Here is a 24,676-nt window from a genome sequence, read left to right as displayed (position 1 = left end):
AGAGCATTCTGATCTCTGAGTGAAATAATGGCCTTGTAGGAGTTTGCGGTCATTTTTTTCCCAGTGAGAAGGAGTTTCTTTATCATTTTACATGTTAAAATATAATTTTCTGATACCAGGGGATGATCTAGATACTTTTGTATCAGCTCTCTAATTTGTCTTAAAATACTCAGGTAATTTTTGGGTAAATTCAGTTTAGTTCTCAGGTTAGTGATATTCTGATGCCTAAAGGGGAAAAAAATCGGCAAAATCCTAGCAATGGTCCTAGCTAATAGACTGAAAGCGGTCATTTCTTATATTATCTCACCCGAACAATCGGGGTTTACCCCGGGAAGGAAAACTAATGACCAAACATTACTACTGAAATATATGATACACCATTCCAATCTTATTAAGCACCCTATATATGCCTTAGCAGTGGACGCATCCAAGACTTTTGATCGCTTAAGTACAAAATTCCTATTTCTTACGCGTCCTCTCTTCAATATCCCAATCTCATTTATAGACAAAATAAAAACCCTTTATTCTGAAACTTACACTATGCTTCAAATAAATAATCTACTCTCCAACAGGATCAAAATTGTCAACGGGGTCAGACAGGGTTGCCCACTTTCCCCACTTCTATTTAACCTATATATGGAACCACTATTCATGCTTATTAAACAATCTACTTTTCATCATCCCCCTAGTATTTATAATTCGAAGATTTCTTTTTCAGCATACGCAGATGATTTAAATATTTATTTCACTCTCCCCGGCTCTGACCTAATCAAAATATTATCATCCATTAAAATATTTTCTAACCTTGCAAATTATAAACTTAATAAAGATAAATCCTTAATATTTCCCTTGAATATCCACTCTATGTTGCCTAATACATTTTCAGAATCAGAGCTAAAAATGAAAGAACATCTGCATTATCTAGGAATTCACTTCTCACAGGGTAACCAAAACTACTATCAGGACAATGTCATCCGATACTGGAATAATATCCAAAACGATATTGATAGATGGTCAAAATTCAAGCTCCCTTTTTTGGCCAGAACCACGGTGATTAAGATGAATATTCTTCCTAGACTTCTTTATCTGTTTCATGCAACCACCTGCATTCTACATAACAACTTCTTCAAAAGGATTATATCATCCATCTCGAAATTTATTTGGGCTCCTAAATCGGTTAGAATTAGCTATTCAAAACTCATTTACCCGAAGGAGAGGGGTGGGGTGGGGTTGGTCTTCCTGACTTCAAAACCTACTATCAGTTAATAAATAGTAGTAGAATATTTAAGATTGTGTATTATCAGAGAGATAAATCTGAGTGGGCCCCGACATGGGTGATTTTAGGAAATTGTTTTATCAAAACATTAAAATTTAACCCCGCAGCACTCCCATTTTTAAATGAGTCAGACTTAGAATTATTAAAACGTTCAAAAAGCATATTATTTAGCATAAAATCCCTCCAGGCCCTCTTCAATTCTCTGAACCTGTCTCACTCTTTTATAACTCTTCAACCACTTCATCTTAATCCCAACCTTAAATTAAATGGTCATATGCTTAATTTGGTTCAATACCCTCTCCTTTTGAATACTTCTATAGCCGATTTTTTCCCCTTTAGGCATCAGAGATTTCACACATCTGTCCACCCAGAAAACAGTTGGTCCTCCTTGGGATCTGAACTTTGTGCTTTAGAAGCTTACTCTTTTTTCCATTTGAACCAGCTCATCAGGCTGAATTGAGCTTTTTAGCATGAAAGACTATTTTACCCATTGCTCTGACTTCTGCTGGAAGATTATATAAGTTACAAGTTCTTATGGTAAGTCAAACCTACCACATTTTCACAAGACAAGGTTTCTTTAAAAATTAATTATTTGTTTATGCCAAAAGTGGTTTCAGTGTTTACCTTGAGTCAGCCTATTAAACTCCATGTCTTTTTTCCAGAAATCAAAAAGAAAGGGAAAAAATAATTCTTCATATTCTGGATACCTCTTACAGGCAGCTCAGATACTACCTGGACAGAGCTAAAGCCTTCAGGAAAGTCAATCAGCTATTTCTTTCCTATGAAGGTAAGAAAAAGAAACAACCAATGTCAAAGTAGACAATTTCCAGATGGTTGTCTCATGCTGTTTCTGCTGTGTTCACCACAAGTGATTTCCAGGTAGGGTTAGAGACCACAGTACAAAGGCTTTGATTTCATCTGTGGGCTGTTGGAAAGGCATGGACTCTAAAAGGCTTCTAGAGGCAACAACATGGTCCTCTTCTCAAAACACAACAAACATTATTCCTTTTCCTGGTCCAGAACAGAATTTGCCAGGACCAATCTCCAAGGGTTCCTAGATTCTCAAATTCCTTCTTCCTCCTCCCTGTATGTTTTAAGCTATGGTAATCTTACAAATAGCCTAGGTTACTACAACAGTGATCTAAATGTTGAACACAGTACAGTTGTGTAAGTAAACTTGTAAACCTGGAATAAGGCACAAACAGAGCTCAGCAAATGGACAACTTCTTTAATGGACACAAGCATAAATAAATCCACAGCAAACGAACTCACAGCAGTACAGCACAGCAAACGAACTCACAGCAGTACAGTTCGTTTGCTGTGCTGTGCTGCTGTGATTTTGTTTGCTGTGGATTTATTTGTGCTTGTGTCCGTTAAAGAAGTTGTCTGTTTGCTGAGCTCCGTTTGTGCCTTATTCCAGGTTTACTAGTTTTAATTTTGGGCACTCAGACCACTGTTTTGGTTTATGTGTAAGTAAACTTACCATGACAGTAGATGTTCTAATAGATCATGATTGTAGTAGGCATCTTCTCCCTCCATCCTCCTTTCTTACTTTTTGTTTTTACTATTTTGGCAGATTGCGGATGTATATACCCTTATGTGTATATACTTGTAGTACTTTAAATTTGGTTGTTTTGTTCCTAGCATTTTTCTTTTTAAGCACGCAGCTTCTATGTTTGTGCCAAGAAAGCTTTGAATCTTTTGTCACCCAAACTGCCTTTTATATAACTCTGCTTGAGCCATTGGCAGTTTGAGTGTATGGAAGGTGCCCTAAAGCTTTGAAAGATGACTGATGGTCATATCAAAGGGAAGGATAAGACCAAAATAACTTAGGCTACTGTAACAGTGATCTATTAAAGTATTTACTGTTATGTACAGTTTACTTACTTAATTGTACTTTCATACCTGGTAGGGTCCAAGCATCCATCTTCTGAGGCAAGAAATCTCTGAAGTTTTGGTGCCCTGGCCATTTTAAACTGCTCTCCACAAGCTGTACAATGGCTAAGAAGAGTGGAAGGTATCCTAAAACCTTGGAAGCTGGTCATCTGTTTCAATCCTTGGCAGGATACATCCCATCCATCTAAGGCTACTGCAACATTATTCTATTTGCACATCTACTGGTATGGATGGTTTACTTATACAACTGTACTTTCTACTAAAGATTCTGAAGGAATCTAAAAGTTGATACTGGTAAACTCCCTTTTGACCCAGGCAACAGTGGATATTCATCATTCTCATGGCTGCAATAGTCTATTGGTTGTATCCTGTCAAGCATTCAGCACCTGGTTAGCTTTCCCAAGCTCAGACCTCCTCCTACACAGTCACTCTGGCTGCCTATAGGCTAATCCCATTTGGAGAGAAGTATAAAAGCAGCTGGAGTGACTAAAAATCTTCAGTACTTTCTTGTGTAGTCTTACCTCTGAGACTTCTCTGGTGCAGCAGTCAGCCAAAGCTTCCTGTCAGACAGATAAATCTCTTTTAGGGACCCCTTCCACACACATACAAATTATATTCTGAATATTTTTTTTTTGTGTTTTTATTGTTTTTTTTTCCTGTGGTAAATAGCAATATTTCACTTTAAGAATACTGGCTTTTAAGGGATGTAGGTAGGCGTTCCGCAATTACTGTTATTGTCTCTCAAGGCATTGATGTCTAGGATTTGACTATCAATTAGTGCCCTAGGGATATGTTTAAGTGCATTTCTTACTTTTAAATTGTTTTTGGATGGTTGGAAAGTATTTTTCGCTGAGAATAATGGGATTATATATGAATGCTTCTGCTTACACATGGTTTGCTTAAGTTTTATCTATCTTTTGATGTGGAATTCCTGTGTGCTGCTTGTGTTAGTTTGCTGTGTGGTAAATTTGATTGGACCTGATGGGTTGGTGCTCTTTATGCTTACTAGTTGCAACTTATCTTCTGACAGACTCCTTCAGGCATAACTTAACAGCAAATAGTCTTCTTTTTTGGCTACAGCATGGATACTTACCCCAGTCCTGCTGGTTCTTCTCCTGAAAATACCTAAAAAGAAAAAAAAAAAACAATCGAAACGTGAGTGTCTGCCTCACATGTGCGCTATTACAATGCTTCAGCCAACTGTGGTTGACTCTGCAGTGGCCACTGCCAGATCCTCGGGCCACATACTATTTCCTAAAATTCCACTGTATAGCTTTGTTGGCCACTTTGAACAGGGGGTCAGACACATCCTCTGCAGCTGTTCCAGCATGGGAGCACCATCCAATTTAGCTATGGGAGATACTATAAGAAAATCTTCTCACAGTGTCCAGGGAAAGAGACCTTTTATTGGGGATGATATGCTGTCCCCTAGCCATTTACCCCTTAGGATGTACCTGGAAAAAGGGAAAGAGAGTTAATCATACTGAAAATAAAGAAATGGTTCTTGTTTAAAAAAAATATGTTATTACCCTAGCCAGGAGTTTATTGCAGTCAACTCTGAGTGCTACATGCCTTCTTCTAATACTTCTGCTCATCTTTCTAAGGAAGAGGATGAATTTTTTGATGAATCTGATGTTGACAGAGACAGCGTTTACTCTCACCAGTATTCTCTAGTCCCTGACTCCGATTCTATGGATAGTGAGCCCAAAGTGGTAACAATGAAATCTTTCTCCTTTTCAGTGAAAATTTCCAGACTGAGGAACATTATTTGCTTGAGAACAGACAGATGCTCCCCCCAGAGGTGGACAGATATTATAATTTACTTGAATAAGAAATTCATATTGCTGCACCCATTTCTCCTATTTTGCCTGATTTGGAGGATGCATTAAAGGCTGCTTGCAAAAAAGCAGATGAATTGTATAGAGATTTTCACATGCAAATAAATTTCTCTGTTCTTACAGCTGATCCTACTGCAAAATTACTCCAACTCAGTTCCTAGGGATAAGGAGTGGAGGTGGTTGGACTGACAGAGTAACAGACTTTTTCATCTTCTGCCACATTTATTTATTTATATTTGTTTACCGGGAAAGTCTGACTGGGAATACCCATTTTCAGCCGAGGCCTGGGAAAAAATGCTCCATTTGTTTGCATTGCATTATATCAAGTTCCAGTTAAGCACAGAGTAGTTGCATTTCTATTTACATTTATACACAAACAGTAGTTCCATTTATAAATTCTAAGATTTTACAGAGGTAGCCCACATGCAACTTAGTGGATTGCACAGGCAGCAGCTTTGTATCAAAATTGTTTTGTCATTTCAGTGAGAGGTTGAGAGTGTTCTGTTTATGGAGAGCATTTGGAGAGTATCATATGGTGAACACAAAGTCTCAGCCTTGAGATGAGTATGTGCATGACCAGGATTGGTTAAGATGTTTAAGCAGTGGTTTAAAACTATTGAGTTGTCAGAGAGTTTTATTTCTGTGGGCATACTATTCCAAAGTTTAGCAATGTATTGGGAGTACAGTGAGTCTCCTGCAACATTATTTGACTTATTTCGTATGTAATAAGAAATTTGTTACTAGAGAGGAGGTCCCTTGCTGGACAGTAGGTCAGTAATTTGTTATGTAGTACAAGGGCACTTTTCTGGATGACGAACGAGTTTGTGTGCTGTAGTTAGTTGTGAATATGTTAGGTAGTTGTGTAGTTCAAGTCAGTTTAATTGCTTTAAGCTATGACAATGGTGGGTCCTATGAGGGAGATTGGTGGCAAATTTAGCTATTTTATTGTAGCATTTGTTAGGATAGGAGCAGCATATAAGAGATTTGGCAATAAGAAGGTGGCAGCTAGAGTTTTTCTTGCAGTATCTATAAGGAATCTATTGATCCTATAAAGTGAGTCTAGTTTCTAGTGAGTAGATTTAATGGTGTGCATTTTATGCTGGTCATATATGGATTGTCATCTGTTATATTGCCTAGATGTTTACTCTGAGTTACAGTTTCAATAACAGTATTATTTGCTGACTTTATGGTAAGAAAATTGCTTTTGATGTTTGGCAACTTTTTCAGGTAAAAAGCATTAACTTTGTTTTCTGGGGTTAAGTAGGAGTTTTTATTCTTAGAGCCAGGTTTCTACAGAGGAGAAAGATTTTGGGGTAATGTCTTGGAGCTTATTTGTTGTTGAAGCTGCACATATTAATGTTGAGTCATCTGCATCCTGAACTAAACTAGCATGGTGAGTGGAGGTGTGAAGGTCATTAATTCTTCTTCTTCTGGCTTTTTCCCGGTTAGGGGTCGCCACAGTGGATCACCCGTCCGCTCATGATTGGCAGTGGAGTTTTACGGTGCTGAGATGCCAGTCTGGCACCCAACCTTCCACAGAAGGCACACGCATGCACACACTCACACCTAGGGCCAATTTGGAGTGTCCAATCCACCTACAGCATGTCTTTGGGATGTGGGAGGAAACCGGAGAACCTGGAGGAAACCCACGCGACCACAGGGAGGACATGCAGACTCTGCGCAGAAGGCACCCCAGCTGAGAATTGAACCGAAGAACCTCTTGCTGTGAGGTGGCAACGCTAACCGCTGCACCACTATGGCTGCCCTGTGAAGGTCATTAATAAATATATTAAATAGGAGAGGACCCAGGATAGAGCCCCAAGGGACACCTGTGGTAACTGGTTGAAAAGATGAGTAGGTTAGTTGCCATTTAACTGTATGTTGCCTTCAGATAGGTGACTAAATAACCATAATAAGGAGTATTATGAAAGTGCTATTGAGGAGAGTTGAATGAGCAGTTGCTGGTGCAAGACAGTCTCAAATGCCTTTGACAAGTCTAAGAATATGGTGGATACAAGCAGACCATTGTGGTAAAATGTAGTAGAGCAGTAGTGGTGTTGTGATAGGGCCTAATGGCATGTTGTGTTTCTGACAGCAGGTTATTTGAGGTTAGGTATTGCATCAGTTGCATATGGATGCATTTCTTTAATATTTTGGAGAGGGGGAGAGAATTACTATTGGTCTGTAGTTATTAAACTCTGTAGATGTGCTGCCTTTGTGCAGTGGCATGATGTAGGATTTTTTCCACAGTGATGGGACATATTTTTCTGCTATGGACCTATTAATTAGTATGAATACAAGGCTATGACTTCTATGGCCATTTTTAGGTAGTCTGATGGTAGTTGGTCTACAGCTTTGGAAGAAGTTTTTAGTTTAAGGATCAACTTCCTTATGAGTGAGGTAGGTACAAAACTAAACTTGAAGTGCTGTGGGTGGTTTTGATTGGACAGGGGTAAAGGGGAGCAGATGTATTTGTGTCTAAGAGAGAGAGAGAATATTTATCGTATAAAGTAGGAATTAAACTGAGTGGGGATAGAGTCTGTTGTAAATTGTATTCAGAATCCTGAACTACCAAGGTTATATGTGGAGGGTCATTTTGAAGTATGTTAAAAGCTTGGAATAATTTTCTTCTTCTTCCTTTACCCCTTAAGGTAGGTCTTATATAAATAAGACTGTGTCTGACTTGTCTCAAGTTTCTAAACACACCTTAAAGACTGTGTATGTTTGTGCTGATACTGTTTCCAGAGCTTCTGCATCAGCTACTGTTTTGAGGAGATTTGCTTTGGTATGTAACCAAAACTTTTCAGATTACTTAAAGTCAGAAATTCTGAGTTCCCCTCTAGACTCAGAAGTTTTGATCTGATGTTGTCAATTTCATTCAATCAAGTTTTGATCTGATGTTGAGAATTTCATTCAGTCTTCAACTAATGAGTTCAGATCCAATCCCAGGATCTGACTTGGTTGTTACACTAGCTCACGGCCTCCAAAAACCTCTCAAGCTCCTTCCCTACCCATAATGCACCAACCTGCAACATCTCTTAGATCTCATTTGCCACTTTCACATGTAGACGTGGTCGCCTTCAGCTCTCGAGTTATAGAGTGGGAGATAAGTCTTTTACCATATATTTTCCCTTTCATTTTATTTGTTTAGTATATTATCTGAAGTTGCCAATTTTCGTGTAATCCTCAATGGATGGGTTTAGTTCCAATCCCTCAGGACCGACTCGGCCACTTGCTAAAACTCATGGTTACTTAAAACTGTTGAGCTTTCCATTTACCCATAATGTACTTGGTTGAATACCTCAGATTTCATTTGCTGCTTTCAGCTTCAGATAATAGTTCTTGCCTTCACTCTTGAGCTTTTTTCAGATAAGTACATTTTTGGATAGTTTTCTTCATATTTTTCTCCCCTTTCTAAGTACTTTCCTTTTTAGTCCTATACTTTCTGGCACTTCTTCACTTCCTTTTTTGTACTCTTTATTACTTCTCTGATACTATCATTAGTATCTACCCTATACCCTTGTGGTAACCTCTGTTACATACCATAGTTGGTATTCCATTTCTTTTTTTCCCCTTTCTCCTTTCGTTAAAAAAATAAATAAAAAATAAAAATAAAAACATAGTCGCCATCTTGGTGTTTTTTCTCCTTGTGGTGTGTGTACGTTTTTCTATCTGACTGTGTATATGTGTGTGTGTGTGTGTGTGTGTGTGTGTGTGTGTGTGTGTGTGTGTGTATGTAATGACTTGTCTTTCCCATGCTCATCATGGCGGACAAAGACAAAGAGAGAGACAAAGCCCCTGCTGGTTTTAAAAGGTGTGCGATGTGCTCTCACAAGATGCCTTATTTAGATCAGCAGTCCCTTTGTTTGTTTTCTTTAGGTCCACGACACTTGCAGGAAGATTGCTCCATCTGCCACTCCTTTAGCCACAGGGCTATAGTGGAGCACAGAAATAAGTTGATTCTGAAAGGCTTGCTCCCCTCCTCCTTTGGTGAGGCTATCTCTGGGTCACCTTCAAAAGATTCTACAAAATCAAAATCTAAATCTTCTAGGTCCAGTACCTGCTGCATCCTCCCCTTCTTTGAGATCCTCAGAGGCAAAAAAACATAGCTTCTCAGTGCTGCTATCTTCCTTGGCTCTGAGCATGAAGAAACCAAAACTGTTGGTTCCACCTGCTATGTTAGAATCCACAGCTAAACAGACAGCGCCATCAGATTCTTCAGCCCCATCATCAGGAAAATTAATGCCTTTGACACTGTCAGATTTGGTGCTGACTAGGGAATTTATAACTATACCCAGGTCCAGGTATTCCCCTTCAGTTGACCCCTTTCTGGATCGACTGCCATCCCCCTTCCTGGATCAGCCTTCTTCACCTGCGAAGTCTACTCGTTCTTCCAGAAGCTTTACTGAGGAAGAGCTAGAAGGAGTTGTGAGAAAGATTCTCTGGGTGCAAGGAGTCACTGAGACCTCCAGGCCTCCTACCCTGTCTGGTCAGGGACCTTCTACTTCCACCCTTCCAAGCACCTTTCCTCCTCTGACTTTACTGCAAGCTCAGGACCTTGGTTTCAAACTGTCCGGCACTGACTGCCTCGGCTCTGAAGTGGTCCTGTTCTTCTGTGCCGATTGTGACTCTGAGTTCTCTGGCTCAGTCAGAACCATAGACCTCACAGAGCCGCACCTGTTCTGCTGGTTCAGAGGAGTTTGATTCGACCCATATTTTTTTGTTTGAATCATCTCTCCTTCTCGGAGCCTCGGCAGAGATCAGCTCGGCTCCAGCTTCTGTTTCGGGAGATGTCTGCCCCAGTCTGGGGGAGACTGCAGTACTGACTGCTGTTCTTTCAGGCCTGGGCTCCCGTTCTACCATGGGTGGATCAGATTTTGATGCAATGGAGAGGGCCTTGTCTGTTCCAAGATACCAGTCGGTCCCCACTTGAAATAACCTACCAAGTTACTCCTTGCCTCAGAGTCTCACCCACTTCCTCCAGCTGGACAGTGGGTGTCAAGGTGTCAGGGTACCCCACAGTTGGGAATGTCTTTTTCTGACACCTCCCCATAGCTCCCCGCTGAGGAGGTTCCTCAGAAGAAAAGTGTAAGAGGAAACACATTGATTCCCCTGAAGAATTATGCACCGAAGACAGAGATTTCGATGAGGGTGAATGATCCCCATGATCGCCTCCTGAAGATGTCTCCTTTGGAGACATCCTAAAATTTTGAAACAGAGAGGTGGTTGGCAGTCCACCTATCCTATGTTGGAGGAATCTGTGTACCTGCAGACTTTGGCACCTGACCATCTACCTCCTGGATTACCCCACCTGCTGATGAGCTCATTGAGTTGATCTCTCAGTGAGCATGGAAGCCTCCCCCCACACACACTATTGAGCCAATACCCTGGAGACCAGACAAAATTATTACTGCACCCTCAGGCAAACCCTTCTTGACCAAGGGCTTACTGGTAGATGCCATGGTCATGGCAGGAGCCACCAAAAAGGAAATGGCAGATGAGAGTTCCAATATTCATCCTCCTAACAAAGAGTCCAGGACAATGGATAGAATAGGGAAGTGAATTTATGCCTCATCGTCCTTTTGCCTATGATCTTTGAATTATCTGGCACATTTTACAAGGTTGCAGTGGGATCTGATTAAAGAACTCTCAAATACCCTCTCAGGATCCATTACTGACAATGTCTGGGAATCTGTGACTACTCAGCTGGTCACCCTGACTTCCATTTCCAACTCATCCATGAGGCTGATCTCCCACGCAGCTGAAGGGTTGACAAGAGCCATCGATTCAGGTGTAACCTTAAGGAGACATGGAGACATGCCTGGATGCAGTTGTGCAACTTCGTGAAATCCTTCAAGTCTATGTTCATCAATGCTCCTTTTGACGGCACCTCTTTATTTGGGCCCAAAGTGAAAGACATACTCAGTAGATGTGAGAAGGATTGAAAGACTCTTTCTGCAGTGGGCATACTTTTTTCCACCCCTTAAAAGCCCTTTTCAAGGAACCAACATACAGGTGGGAAAATTTGGTTCAAAAAGTCCCAAGGCTCCTTTCCTGACACATGTAGTAACAGTTCCCCCAGGGGCAGAGGGGAGAGCTCCAATGGAAGATGCCTCCTTTGCAGCAGAGGGGGCCCACAAAATCAGGGTTTCTGAGATTCTTTCTTTGGTAAACCCTTCCAACACTCCTGATTGGATGGTCCATTGCCTTTCTCTGGAGGCAGTCGGGAGTCATTTTTCCCTGCACCAGAGAGCTAGGCTACAGATAACTTCCAACAAATGAGTAGAGGGAATTATATCTAGAGGTTATATTATACCCTTTTCAACCAATCCATCCTCCTGCAAAAAAATCCCAGATGTTCTACCCAATCAAAGGGATCAAGCAGCCCTAGAAATACAAAAGCTGCTAGAAAATCGAGTCATCCAAGAAGTCCCCCTAGACCAGATAGGCTCTAGAATTTACTCAAGATTGTTTTAGTGCCAAAAAAGATAGGGGACTGGAAACTGATTCTAGATCTCAGCAAATTAAACAAATTGGTTTGCCAAACCATATTCTGGATGGTCATGGTTGAGTTCATACTTCTGTTTTTGAAAAAGGATGACTGGATGTGCTCCATAGACCTCAAAGACGCATGCTATTATATAAAAATACACAGGTGGTCCAGGAGGTTCTTACACTTCTGTCTGGAAGCCAGTCTCTTCCAATACAGAGTACTGCCCTTTGGTCTCATCACAGCCCCCAGGGTGTTCACCAAACACATGGCAGTGGTAGCAGCTCACTTGAGACTGCACAGATTCTGGGTGTTTCCATATCTAGATGACTGGCTCACCCCTGCCACAACCAGGCATCAACTCGTAGAAGCCAGACAAAAGGTTCTTCAAATGTATTTGTCTTTGGGAATAACAGTCAACTACAAAAAACATGATCTGGAACCTTCCCAAGCCGTAGAATTCATAGGCGCTCTGTTAAATACAAAAACCACCATAGCTTCTTTTCCTCCGCAAAGATTACTGACAATTTAAAGACAAGTCTTGACCATAATCAGCAGAAACAAAGTGCCTGCCAAATTAGTCCTCTGAACATTAGGCTCCATGGTGGCATCAATAACTCTTGTACCCCTGGCCAAATACCATATGCGAATTCTACAGTGGTTGCATGTGATACAATGGTCAATACTTTCCCATCTCATGTCCACTCCGTTTTCCATCACCAACGTTTGCAAGAAAGATCTAACATGGTGGACTTGTTTGGAGCAGATACTACGAGGATGTCCCTTTTCCTTCCCTCAGCCCAAGGTCACAGTGACCATGGATGCCTCTCTGCTGGGATGGGGGGGCATTACAGTGGAAAGACAGTGAAAGGCACTTGGTCCCTGACAGAGACCTCATTACACATCAGTGTTTTAGAGATGAGGGCAGGGCTTTTGGTGTTGCAAACATTTTAGGATGATCTCCTCTCCAGAATGATTGTGATTCAAACAGACAACATGTCAGTAATCTGGTATATTAACAAACAAGGAGGATCCAGGTCTTACCCACTATGTTGAGAAGACCTAAGATTGCAGCAATGGATGATCTCATCAAACCTCTTTCTCATAGCAATGCACATTCCAGGAAATTCCAACGTGATAGCAGACAAATTAAGCAGGTCCATTCTCCTACCTCATGAGTGGTACATCAATCAGAGAGTGTTGGAGAAAATCTTCCGATCATAGTGCCATCCTTGCTGCAATCTCTTTGCCTCACCTCAAAACAACAAATGCAGCAGATATTTTGCCCTACTCCCCCCAGTGGGGGAAGTCCCAAGAGATGCTGTTCTACACAACTGACCCCCAGTCTCCTTTATGCATTTCCACCAGTACCTTTGATTCCCAAATTTCTGCAGAAAGCCATCAGGTTGAAGAGCAAAGTCATCCTCATAGCCCCCTTTTGGCATCAACATATTTGGTTCCCTTTCCTTTGGCCTCACCTATTCAAACAACCTTGGATCCTGGATCCAATAGTAGATCTTCTGTCTCATCCAACAGGCATGGTTCACCCAGACATTCACAATCTCAAGCTCTTGACTTGGTTTCTCCACTTCCAGTAGTAGCCAAACAACCCATGCTCTCATCTCCTGTTCGACATATATTACTTTCCTCTCACAAGCCATCCACACAAAAACTGTATTCTAGAAAATGGAAAAGGTTTGTGCATTGGGCTCTGCAATACAGTATTGAACCCCTTTCAGCCCCAGTTCATAAAAATACTTAGATTTTTGGCATCACTTTTTGATAAGGGGGCCTCTGTTTCCACCATCAAAGTCCAACTAGCATCCATCTCCAACTTCCATACTGGCCTCCATGAATATTCAGTAGCATCTCACAAACTCTGCAAGTCCTTCCTGAATGGTACTCTTATGTTACAACCTCCGTTCAAAGACCCCCCCCCCCTTGGGACCTCAACTTGTTACAAGCAATCATCTAGCCACTGTTTGAACCAGCCCATGACTGTGCTATTAAGTTTCTTTCCTGGAAGACAATTCTGTTGGTGGCACTCACTTCTGCTAGAAGAATTTCAGAGTCAAACCCTATCCTCTAAAACCTCATATTTAGCCTTTCACAGAGACAGAGTTTCACTTAGAACCAACCCTTTGTTTCTACCAAAAGTGGTTTCTGAGAACAATATAAATCAATGTATTAACTTTCCAGTATTTTTCCTAAACTATTCTAACAAAGGAGAGTATTGTTTACATACACAGGACAAAAGGCTTCAGAAAATCGGACCGGATTTTTATCTCCTTCCCACATTCCAGATCCAAAGTCACTTTAGCAAAATGGCTAGCTAACTGTATTTCCTTTATCTACTCTAAGTCAACTGTTACACTTTCAAACCCCCCCAAAGGCTCATTCTACAAGGGCTGTAGCTACTTCAGCCATTTTTCAAGCTAGAGCATCCATGGATGACATATGTGCAGCAGTGATATGGGCTAAACCCCATACCTTTATTACTCATTACAAATTGTATTTGGTCTCCAGGGGTAGAGCATCACTTGGCTCAATGGTGCTTTGGAACATCCTTCCTGAGACCACTTTGGAAGCAAGGTAGATGGGGACTCTGTCCCATCCATTGAGAATTACATGAAAATTGACAACTTCAGATAATGAAGTTATGTACTCACCATAAGGTTTCATATGAGTTGTTGATTTTCATGTATCCTCAACTCTCTACCCTCCAACCCCCTACCAAATTCTTTTGGAAGAATGAGTGGTCTCTTCCCTGTTCCACAATATGGCTTTTATTATAGTGGCAATGGACCCAGACATACTCTCCATTGGGAATATGGAAATTTAATTTGCTTCTGCTTCTTCTGATTATTCTGTCAGCAAACTTGATCTGCAGTATTCAACCAGGTGCATTATGGGTAAAGGGGAAGCTTGAGAGTTTTAGGTATCCACGAGCTTTAGCAAGCATCTGAGTCGGTTCTGAGGGATTGAAACCGAACCCTTCCCCTTCCATTGAGGATAAATGAAAATCGACAACTCAGATGAAATGTTATGGTGAGTATATAACTTCTTTTTCTTCTGCATCTCTATACTTTTAAACTCCTTTTATACACTTGTTAGTGTATTTTTTTCCTACCATTGTTGGTAGGCCTAGTTTCCTTCACAAACCTTTCATACTTTGTGTGCTCTAAATTTAGCTAATATTATCTTAACTTTTCATTACAGCTGGTAAAATATCTTTAGTATAATTGTCAATACTTTAGTTTTCTGTTCTTTCCTTATTTAAAAAAAAATGTTGTATATTTTTGATTGCTGATATTACTGACAGGATGTCTGAAAAAGGTCCTTCGGGATTCAAAAAATGTGAAAAGTGTAGGCACAAATTGCCTCTCTCTGATGCCCATTCTCTTTGCATCTATTGCTTGGGTCCAGATGATTTAAAGATAGACTGCAGCATTTGCAACACGTTTAATCCACGTGCTCTTGCAGACAGGAGAAATAAATTAATACTAAAGGGTTTGCTGCCCATCGGTTTTTCTAAGAGCATCACTGGGGCTCAATCCCCCAAACAGAAAACTAAAGACCAGTTGAAGAGGTCTAAACCTTCGGTGTCTTCTACCTCTTCTTCATCAGAACCTCCTAAGAAAATAAAGAAATCGGAATTGAAACTTGTTACATTCTGACGTTCTTCAGATCTGACAAAACCTTCATTGGATTCTACTGGCTTGGATCCAAAGCCTCTACCCAGAACCACATACTCCCCTAGTTTGGATCCAATGCTGTCCAGACTGCTGTCCCCTGTTTTGGAAAGGAACTCTAAGTCTCCATCCCTGGCATCTTTTCATTCCTCCAGGCGTCTCACTGAAGCGGATGGGGAGAGAATGATGAGGAAATTCCTCACAGCACAAATTCAGATGGGAGTTCTTATGGCTCCTACCCCCTCAGGTCAGGAAGCATGATCATCCACTACTCCACCCATTACTGCTCCTTCTCTAATCCAGCTTATTGTTTTTGAGTCCTTGGATCCCAGCATTCTGGGATCGTCTAGTTCAGATGTGAAGAAAGCACTAACTTCGGATCCAGATACTGCTCTGAGTGCACCTGCTCCGATATACTCAGAGCCAGATGACTCTTAGAGTTGAAGCATCCCTGTTGGATTGGGGAGGCTGGAGTTGACTCCAAGGTTTTTGGAGCCATCTCTTCCTCTCAGAGCTTTGACACTGGACAGCTTGGCTCTGGCTTCCACCATGGGTGGGTTGCTCTCAGACTGGAGGGAGTTGAAGAGCCAGAAATGTACTTGATCTCTTGGCTCCATCATCTTCCTTCTCTCCAGAGTGATCAGCCCTTGAGGTTGTGAAGACAGTATACTCTGCTCCAGCAGGATAGATGGACCTACTCTACTTCTCAGATGGCTTTGCACAGTGAGCTTCTACATTCTACCCTACAGGGACAGCCAGCCCAAAGCTTCCAGACCACCCAGCAGGGTGTCCTAATCTCTTCTGATACTTCACCCAATCACCCCACTGAGGACGTCCCTAGGAAGAGGAAGTGCAAAAGGAGGCACTTGGACTCTCCTCAAGAGTCAGTCACAGAGGATACTGACTTCAATGAAGGAGAAAGTTCCCCAACATCACCACCCAATGATGTCTCATTTGCAGACATTCTTGAGATCCTTAAGCAGAAGGGTGTCTGGCCTTCTCAAGACCCTTCCCTGGAGGAATAAGTATTTCTGGAAGCCTTTGGAGCTGGCCTGTCTACCTCCTGGGTTAGTCCACCCACCAATGTGCTGATTGACTCGGTCTCTAGGCAGGAGTGGAGTGAACCTGATATGGTTGAGCTAATCCCCAAGAGGCCAGACCATATTCTGGCTCCACTAGTAAGCAGGGAATATTGGGGTAAAGGGGTGCCAGTAGATGCCATGGTCATGGCACCAGTTACAAAAAAGGAACTTGCGGAACAGAGTTCCACTGTCCATCCTCCTAACAGAGAGTCTAGGGTGATGGACAGATTTGGGAAGCATGTTTATGCTTCAGTGACTTTTACACTCAGATTGCTGAACCATCTGGTGCATTTTGCAAGGCTTCAAAGAGATTTGATTAAAGAGTTATCAAAATCTCTTTCGGGAACTGAAACTGCTGAGGTTCAATCTTCAGTAGCTTCTCAGCTGGCTACTCTACAAGCTATATCTAATTCATCCATGAGGCTTATCTTGCATGCTGAAGAAGGAGCTTCCAGGTTCCACGGGTTCAGGCATTTCCATAAGAAGGCATGCCTGGATGCACCTCTGTGATTTGGCAGAGCCCTTCAAGTCCTCTTTTGTCAATGCTCCCTTTGACTGCTCTTCTTTGTTTGGCCCCACAGTGAAGGATACACTCTCCAGGTGTGAGAAAGATGGAAATACTCTGTCTGCAGTCGTGGGCATTTTTCGATCCCCTCAGAGGATTTTTTCCAGGAATCAATGGGGAGGTCAAAAAATGTGGTTCAGAAAGTTTCAGGATTCTTTCCAGGACATACGTGGAGATAGTTCACCCAGAGGTGGGGGGGGGGGGCTCTCCTTCCACAGTTCATGGGAATATTCTGGTCTCCACATGGAGGTGTGGCTTCAAATCCCACTTCTGACAGATAATTTGTGCATAAGCATGGCTGAGTGGTCTAAGGTGCCAGACTCAAGGATTAATCTCCTTCCACAGTTAATGAGAATTCTGGTCTCCACATGAAGGTTTGGGTTTAAATCCCATTTCTGACACTTAATTTGTGCATGTCAGGATGGCCAAGTGGTCTAAGGTGCCAGACTGAAGGATTGAGCTCCTTCCACAGTTCATGGGAATACTGGTCTCCACATGGAGGCATGGGTTCAAATCCCACTTCTGACAGGTAATTTTAGGTGGGAGGTTGGCATAATGGTTAAGGTGTTTACCTTATAGACACAAGGTGCGGTGTTTGATTCTCACATGGGGTAATTGGCTAGGCTTAAAATGGTATACAAAGACAGTTAGGCTAGTACTAATCTGTGAGTCTATGAACCTATAATGGAAGGCGATGCCCCCATGACAGAGGAGGCCTGTAAAACCAGGGGTCTAGAGATTCCTATTTTGACAGATCTTTTTAGCGCTCCTGAAAGGAGGACTGATTGTCCATCTGTGGAGGCAGTCGAGGGTCACTTAACTCTGCACCAGAGAGGCTGGCTAGATATAACAAAAGACAGTTGGGTTCAGAGAATTATTTGCAGAGGTTGTATAATTCCCTTTTTCCTACCTCCTCCATTATCAAGAACATTTCCCAAAGTTCCACCCAGTCAGAGGAAAGCAGGGACACTGGAAGATTTAAAAGCTGCCAAAAAAAAGATTCATCCAAGAGGTCCCACCAGACCAAATAAAATCCGGAACTTACTCAAGATTCTTTTTAGTGCCAAAGAAAACAGGGGACTGGAGACCAATTTTGGATCTCAGTGTGTTGAACAAGTCAGTTCGGCACACAGAGTTCTGGATGGTCACAGTTCAGTCCATTCTGCCTTTTCTGGGCAAGGATAACTGGATGGACTCGATAGATCTTCAGGATGCATACTATCACATAAAGATGAACAGGCGATTCAGAAGGTATTTATGCTTCCGGCAGGGAGCCAATCATTATCAGTTCGGAGCACTGCCCCTTGGCCTCACCACAGCCCCCAGGGTGTTCACCAAGTGCATGGCAGTGGTAGCAGCTCACTTGAGACTGCAAGGATTTGGATGTTTCCATATCTAAATGACTGGCTCATTACTGCCTGACCTGGCATCGACTGATAGAAGTACGATATCAAATGCTACAGATTTGTTCACATCTTGAAATAACCATAAATTACAACAAGTCTCACTTACACCCAGCACAGACATTAAAATTCATAGAAGCAGCATTCAACACAGTATCTATGGTAGCTTCTCTTACTATATCAAGAGTGCAAATGATAAGATTGCAGGTCAGGAAAATAATTTGCAGTACCAGAATTTCAGCCTGATTGATTCTGCAAGCCCTGGGATTAATGTCAGCGGCAATAATTTTAGTACCATTAGTGAGATTCCACATGACAATTCTACTATGGATGTTAGCAACACAGTGGTCAATACTTTCTCAACCTATGTCAGCGAAGATTAGAACAACTCAAGTATGCAAAAGACACCTTTGCTGGTGGATGCAATCACAACAGGTATTACAAGGCTGTCCTTTCATCCTCCCTCAGCCCAAGGCCATAGTGGCCACGGATACTTCCCAGATTGGTTGGGGGCAGCACTTTCTGGTGAAAATGGTCTAAGGCACTTGGTCCCCTGAAGAGGCCAACTTGCATATCAATGTTCTGGGGAAGAGAGCAGTGGTTCTGGTGTTGCAAGCATTCCAAGACTCTCTCCCTCTTGGAACAATTGCAATCCAGACAGACAATATGTCAGTAGTTTGGTACATCAACAAGCAAGGGAGAACCAAGTCTTCCCCCCTATGTTGAGAAGATCTCAGAGTGTGGTAATAGGTGATATTTTCTAACTTCTTTCTAATAGCAACACATATTCTGGAAAGTCCAATGTGATAGCAGACAAACTGAACAGGTCCATCTTACTACCTCATGAGTGGTCTCTCAACAACAAAGTGACAGATATGATTTTCAGTCAGGGGACCAAGTGCCTTAGCCTTGCTGCAATATTGTTGCCTCTGCCCTAAACAAGTGCAGCAGCTTTTTTGCCCTTATTCCCCCACCGGGGGAATCACTGAGAGATGCTCTACTCCATGATTGACCCCTGGTCTTCTGTATGCTTATCCTCCAACTCCCCTAATTCCCAAATTCCTGCAGAAAGCAGTCCAGGTGAAGAGCAAAGTCATCTCATTGCACCTTACTGGCCTCAACAAATTTGGTTTCCCTTCTTTGGCCTCATCTGCTATGTTGATCTTGGATTCTGGACCCAATTCCAGACCTTCTGTCTCATTCAACAGGCATGGTTCACCTGGATATCTCAAATCTCAAACTAACAACATGGTTTCTCCAATTCCTTTAATAGCTAGACAGACAATGCTCTCTTCCTCTTTTCATTCCTTACTTGTATCTTCCTGTAAGCCTTCTACTAGAAAACTCTACAGGAGTAAATGGAAAAGATTTGTTTGTTGAGCAGAACAAAATCAGATAGACCTCTTCTCAGCTCCAATTCAACCTGTTCTTGAATTTTTGGTAAGTTTGTTTAATGAGGGTGAGAGTTTATCAAATATTAAAGTCCAGCTTGAGCAATTTCTAACTTTCATGTGGGATTTCAATATTCTTCACTGGCTTCCTCTAAACTGTGCAAAGCCTTTTTGAGAGGTACTCTCCTGCTAAGACCCCCTTATAAAGACCCCATGCCACTATAGGATTTAAATTTAGTACTGCAAGCCTTAATTCATTCTCCATTCAAACCGGCAGCTAAATGTGATCTTAAATTCCTGACGTGAAAAACTATCTTTTTGGATGCAATTACATCTGCTAGAATTTCAGAACTTCAAGCATCATCTTCTAAGCCTCTGTATTTGATTTTTCATAAGGATAGGGTCACATTCCGTACCAAAGCTTCCTTCCTTCCTAAGGTGGTGTCAGAATCCAACATCAAACAATCCATTAGTTTGCCAGTATTCTTTCCAAAATGTATAAATAAAGGAGAATATATGCTGCACTTATTGGATGTTCATAGACAATTGCGCTTCTATCTACACAGAACAAAAGAGATTAGAAAGACAGATCAACTGTTTATTTCCTTTGCACATACTAAAGTAGGTAGTTCAGTTACAAAGGTAACTCTTGTTAGATGGTTGGCAAATTGCATTTCATTTATCTATAACAAATTGAATCTCCTTTTACCAAATCAATTGAAGGCTCACTCCAACCACATCTATGGCAACTTCATCTGTCTTCCAGTCTAGAGCCTCTATGGATGCTATATGTGCATCAGCAGCATGTTCAAATCATCATACTTTTATCACTCATTACTAAGTAGATCTGCTTTTGAGGGAAAGAACAGCCTTTGGCTCAGCCATACTCAGGAATATCCTTCCTTAGAGTTTACCCAGGATTTTAGGTATCTGGGGACTCTGTCCCATTAGTTGAGGATTGAATGAAAACTGACAACATCAGTTAAAGAAGTTATGTACTCACCATAATTTTCTATCTGTGTTGACCATTTTCGTTCTTCCTCAGCTTCCCACCCACCAACCCCCTCCATTTTTAATGGATGACATCTGGAAGAATGAGACGCTTCAAAGACATCAATGTCCTTTGTATTGAACTCCAGTTAAGACATAACAGTTATAGTCTTCCTGTCAAGTAGCAGACAAGATTTGAGAGATGGTAGGGTTTGGTGCATTATGGGCAGGAAAGGAGCTCGAGATTTTTTTGGAAGCCATGAGCTAGTGTAATGGCTCAGTCAAATCCGATAATTGGATCCAAACCCATTAGTTGAGGAGGAGTGAAAAATGGACAACACAGATGGAACATTATGGTGAGTACATACCTTCCTTTTTGGACCTGTTTCTGCTCAGGTACTCAACAAATAATAAACAAGACATAACAGAGTTCAATTAATGAATGGAGTTTCTAAGATTTTTTTCTGTTCCTCAAATTCTTCCATTCTAAAATCTTTACCCTTTTCAAAGGACAAAATAAGCAGACAGCTCAGCCTAATAACAAAGACATCCAAGAGAAAATAGCAGGAGGGTAAAATACTAGGCCCCATAAAACAAGGGAATTTACCCAAAAAGGATCAGGCACCAGCTTCAGAATGACTATGCTAGAGACTTGGCCACCTTTCCCTCTCCTACCCCTATCCCCCTTCCACTTTCAAATTATTTCTCCCTCACTGCTTTGGCTTGGTGCCAGATAATTTCAGACAGATGGGCTTTAGATGCAATGCAACAGAGTTACAGCTGGCAAGGAGAGATTCTCCCCCATCTTTCAGGGTGATTCCCACTCACCCTCCAAACAAAACAGACTTGTTTCCTCAGGTGCTCTAACACATGTTATGAGCAGGTGTGGTAGAAAATGTTCCTGTAGAACACTTTGGAAGGGGCTTTTTTCCCCCTGAATATGTCTAATCCCAAAAAAAGGAGAATTCTTGGAAGCCCAGTTTTGGATTTTTTCTTCCTCAGTCTTTGTGTGAAAGTTCCAAAATTCCAAATGCTGACACTCCAGTCAGTGTTACAGACCACTGTGTTATGGTAACCTTGCACCTGAAGATCACATTTCAGTAGCATACAGATTCAGGAGATTCCTAAGATTTTTCTATATCTGGGCTATGCTATCAGTTCTCTGCATTACCTTTTGGGCTATTTAATTCACTAAGAACATATACAAAGTGCCCAGCTGCTGTGGTGGCTCACTGGAGGCTACAAGGTATCCATGTTTTATCTTATTTACATAACTTGCTTATTTGTGTACAATCTTTGTCCAGAATCCAAGAGCCTTTAACAAAGGATCTGATGTTGTCAATTTTCATTCTATCCTCAATTGATGGGTTCGGATCCAATCCATCGGATCTGACTTGACCACTGCAAAAGCTTGTGACAACTTAGAACTCTTGTGCTTCTCCCTTACCCAGAATTCACCAACCCCAATTACCTCAGATCTCGTTTGCCATTCCAGTGAAAAAACATGGCCGCTGGTTTCACGAGTTTGAATTTAGATAAGTGTATTATTTCTTCCTTTTACTGTTGTGTTTCTTGATCATTTTTCTCTTTTTCTCTTTCTTGTACTGGTGTATGCTTTAAAATATTATAGTTATTATTTTCCCCCTTTTCCTTCTACGCTCATCGTAACTCTTCACTACTTTTGTAGGTAGCCCCTTCTCATCCTTTCATTTCAAACAAAAAACTTTATAGTTACTGTTATAGTTAGAATCTTTAAAGTTACAGTTTTTGTGTTTTTTAGAGGGTGTGTTCCTGTCATTGTTATTGCTATTAGTAGTTGTTGGAATATCCTGATTAAGGTGTCAGAAAAAGATAAAAGCCCAGTGGGGTTTAAAAAGTGTGGAAAATGTGGTCAGAAAATAACATTTTCTGATGCTAATATGCTTTGTTTGCACTGTCTTGGACCCCTTCATCTACAAGAAAATTGTTCAATCTGTCATGCATTCAACCCAAGAGCTCTGGTTGAACACAAAAACAAATTAATATTGAAGGGTTTACTTCCATCTTCCTTTAGCAAGGCTTTATCTGGAACTTCTAAAGAAAAATTTAAGAAAATTTCTCCTACTTCTCCAAGCACTTCCGCTGCTTCTTCTAAGTCCTCAGAGCAGTCCTTAAAAAGGTTTCTTATGGATCCATCTGTTCCCTGGGATCATGAGAAGAAAAGAACTAAATCTACAGATTCAACTTCATCCTCAGATCTGAGACATATAAAGAAACGATCCTTGGATCCAACTGTCTTTTTGGATCTGACAAGCCTAAAAGTTAAACACACATTGGGTCATATCCCCTTGGAGCAGACACATAAATCCGAGCATGTGGTAGCTTTACCAAGGACAAAATACTCCCTCTTGGTGGACCCAATTCCCTCCAGAGTTCCTTCCCCCTTCTTAGAGAGGCCAAGATCTCCTTCAGGATTGTCCATTTGCTCTTCCAGAAGCCTTATGAAAGATGATGTTGAGAGGTTAGTGAGAAAATTTTTTTTGATGCAGAGCCAGTCAATACTCCTTTTGGCTCCTACCCCTTTGGGTCTGGAGATCTGTACTTGCAATACTCCATCTTTACCAATTCCTCCTCTGACTCCTTTCCAGGTCTCAGAGCCCTTGGATCTGAGTTGTATGGGCCCGTCTGCTTCAGATCCAAGAATTCCTTTGCCCTCAGATCCAAGGCCTGCTCTGAGCTCTTCAGTTCAGTCAGATCCAGAGAGCTATCTGAACTGATTCTACCCTGTTACATTTGAGGTGCTTCACTTCACTTTGAGGGTTTCAGAGGTATCTCTACACCTCTTATCCCTGGCAGTGCTTAGTTTGGCTCTGACTTCAGCCTTGGGTGGACTGTCCTCGGAGCAGGGAGGGACTGTGGATCAGAGACTGGCTGTCTCAGATCCGAGGTCCAATCCCTCACTGGGATGGTCCACCTTTGTGGTCATGGAGAGAACCTTGTCTGCTCCCTTGACTCAGATGGTGCCTACCCCCTCAGATCTTCTGTCTACATCTGTACCATCTCTGCATCTGGAGTCTCAACTATCCTGTTCACAGGGACAGCTGGTACTGAAACCCCAGGCTTCCCATCAGGGTATCCCCACTTCTTTTGACACCTCACCCGCATACCCCACTGCGAAGGTCCCTTAGAAGAGAACATGCAAGAGGAAGCATTTAGATTCCCCTGAATCTGTCACCAAAGATACAGATTTTGATGAGGGGGAAGGGTCAACACTGTCACCTTCTGATGACGTCTAATTTGGAGACATCCCAGAGATCCTAAAACAGAGAGGTGGCTGGAAGCCAATCAACTCTTCATTGGATGAATCTGTACTCCTAGAGGTGTTCAGTACCAGCCCAACTACCTCCTGGGCAACTCTGCTCACCGATAATCTCATTAACTTGGTCTCACGGCAGGCATGGCAGGATCCAGACACCACTGAGCCAGTCCCCAGGAAGTCAGACAAAATCATGACAGCTCCAGGGGATAAGTAGTTTTGGTCTAAGGGTGTGTCTGTTGATGCCATGGTCATGGTGGTGGCCACTAAGAAAGAACTTGTGGAAGAAAGTTCCTCTGTTCATCCTCCCCCCCAACAAGGAGTCTCAGGTGATGGACAGGTTTGGGAAGCATGTCTATGTTTCAATGACCTTTGTATTAAGGTAACTGAACTATATGACACATTTCAGAGACTACAGAGGGACATGATTAAGGAGCTATCAGGTACCCCCTCAGGATCCATTTCTGAAGAGGTGAATGCATCTGTCACCTCTCAGTTGGCTACCCTACAATCAATATCCAACTCCTCCATGATGCTCATTTCTAATATAACACAAGGAACCTCTAGAGCAGCGGGTTCAGGCATTGCCATTAGGAGACACACTTCAATGTGCTCATGTGATTTTGTGTCACCCTTTAAGTCTTCGTTTGTCAATGCTCCTTTTGATGGAATGTCACTTTTTGGCCCCAAGGTTAACAATACTTTGTCCAGGTGTGAAAAGGGTGGAAAGACACTTTCTGCCATGGGTGTACATTTTT

At 41.8% G+C, this 24,676-nt stretch overlaps 1 non-coding gene across 1 annotated transcript; it reads left to right on the top strand.

Moving 5' to 3' along the window:
* The first annotated feature begins 17,254 nt into the window (after nt 1-17,254).
* Nucleotides 17,255-17,367, top strand: TRNAF-GAA. Its single transcript has 2 exons — nt 17,255-17,292; nt 17,321-17,367. It is a non-coding gene; the product is annotated as a tRNA-Phe (tRNA).
* The last annotated feature ends 7,309 nt before the right edge of the window (nt 17,368-24,676 follow it).

This window comes from Protopterus annectens, chromosome 7.part1 (assembly GCF_019279795.1).
Source record: "Protopterus annectens isolate FY-2018-M chromosome 7.part1, PAN1.0, whole genome shotgun sequence".
NCBI lineage: Eukaryota > Metazoa > Chordata > Ceratodontiformes > Protopteridae > Protopterus > Protopterus annectens.
The sequence above is the reverse complement of the archived record's forward strand: the minus strand, read 5'-3'. Positions and strand labels throughout refer to the sequence as shown.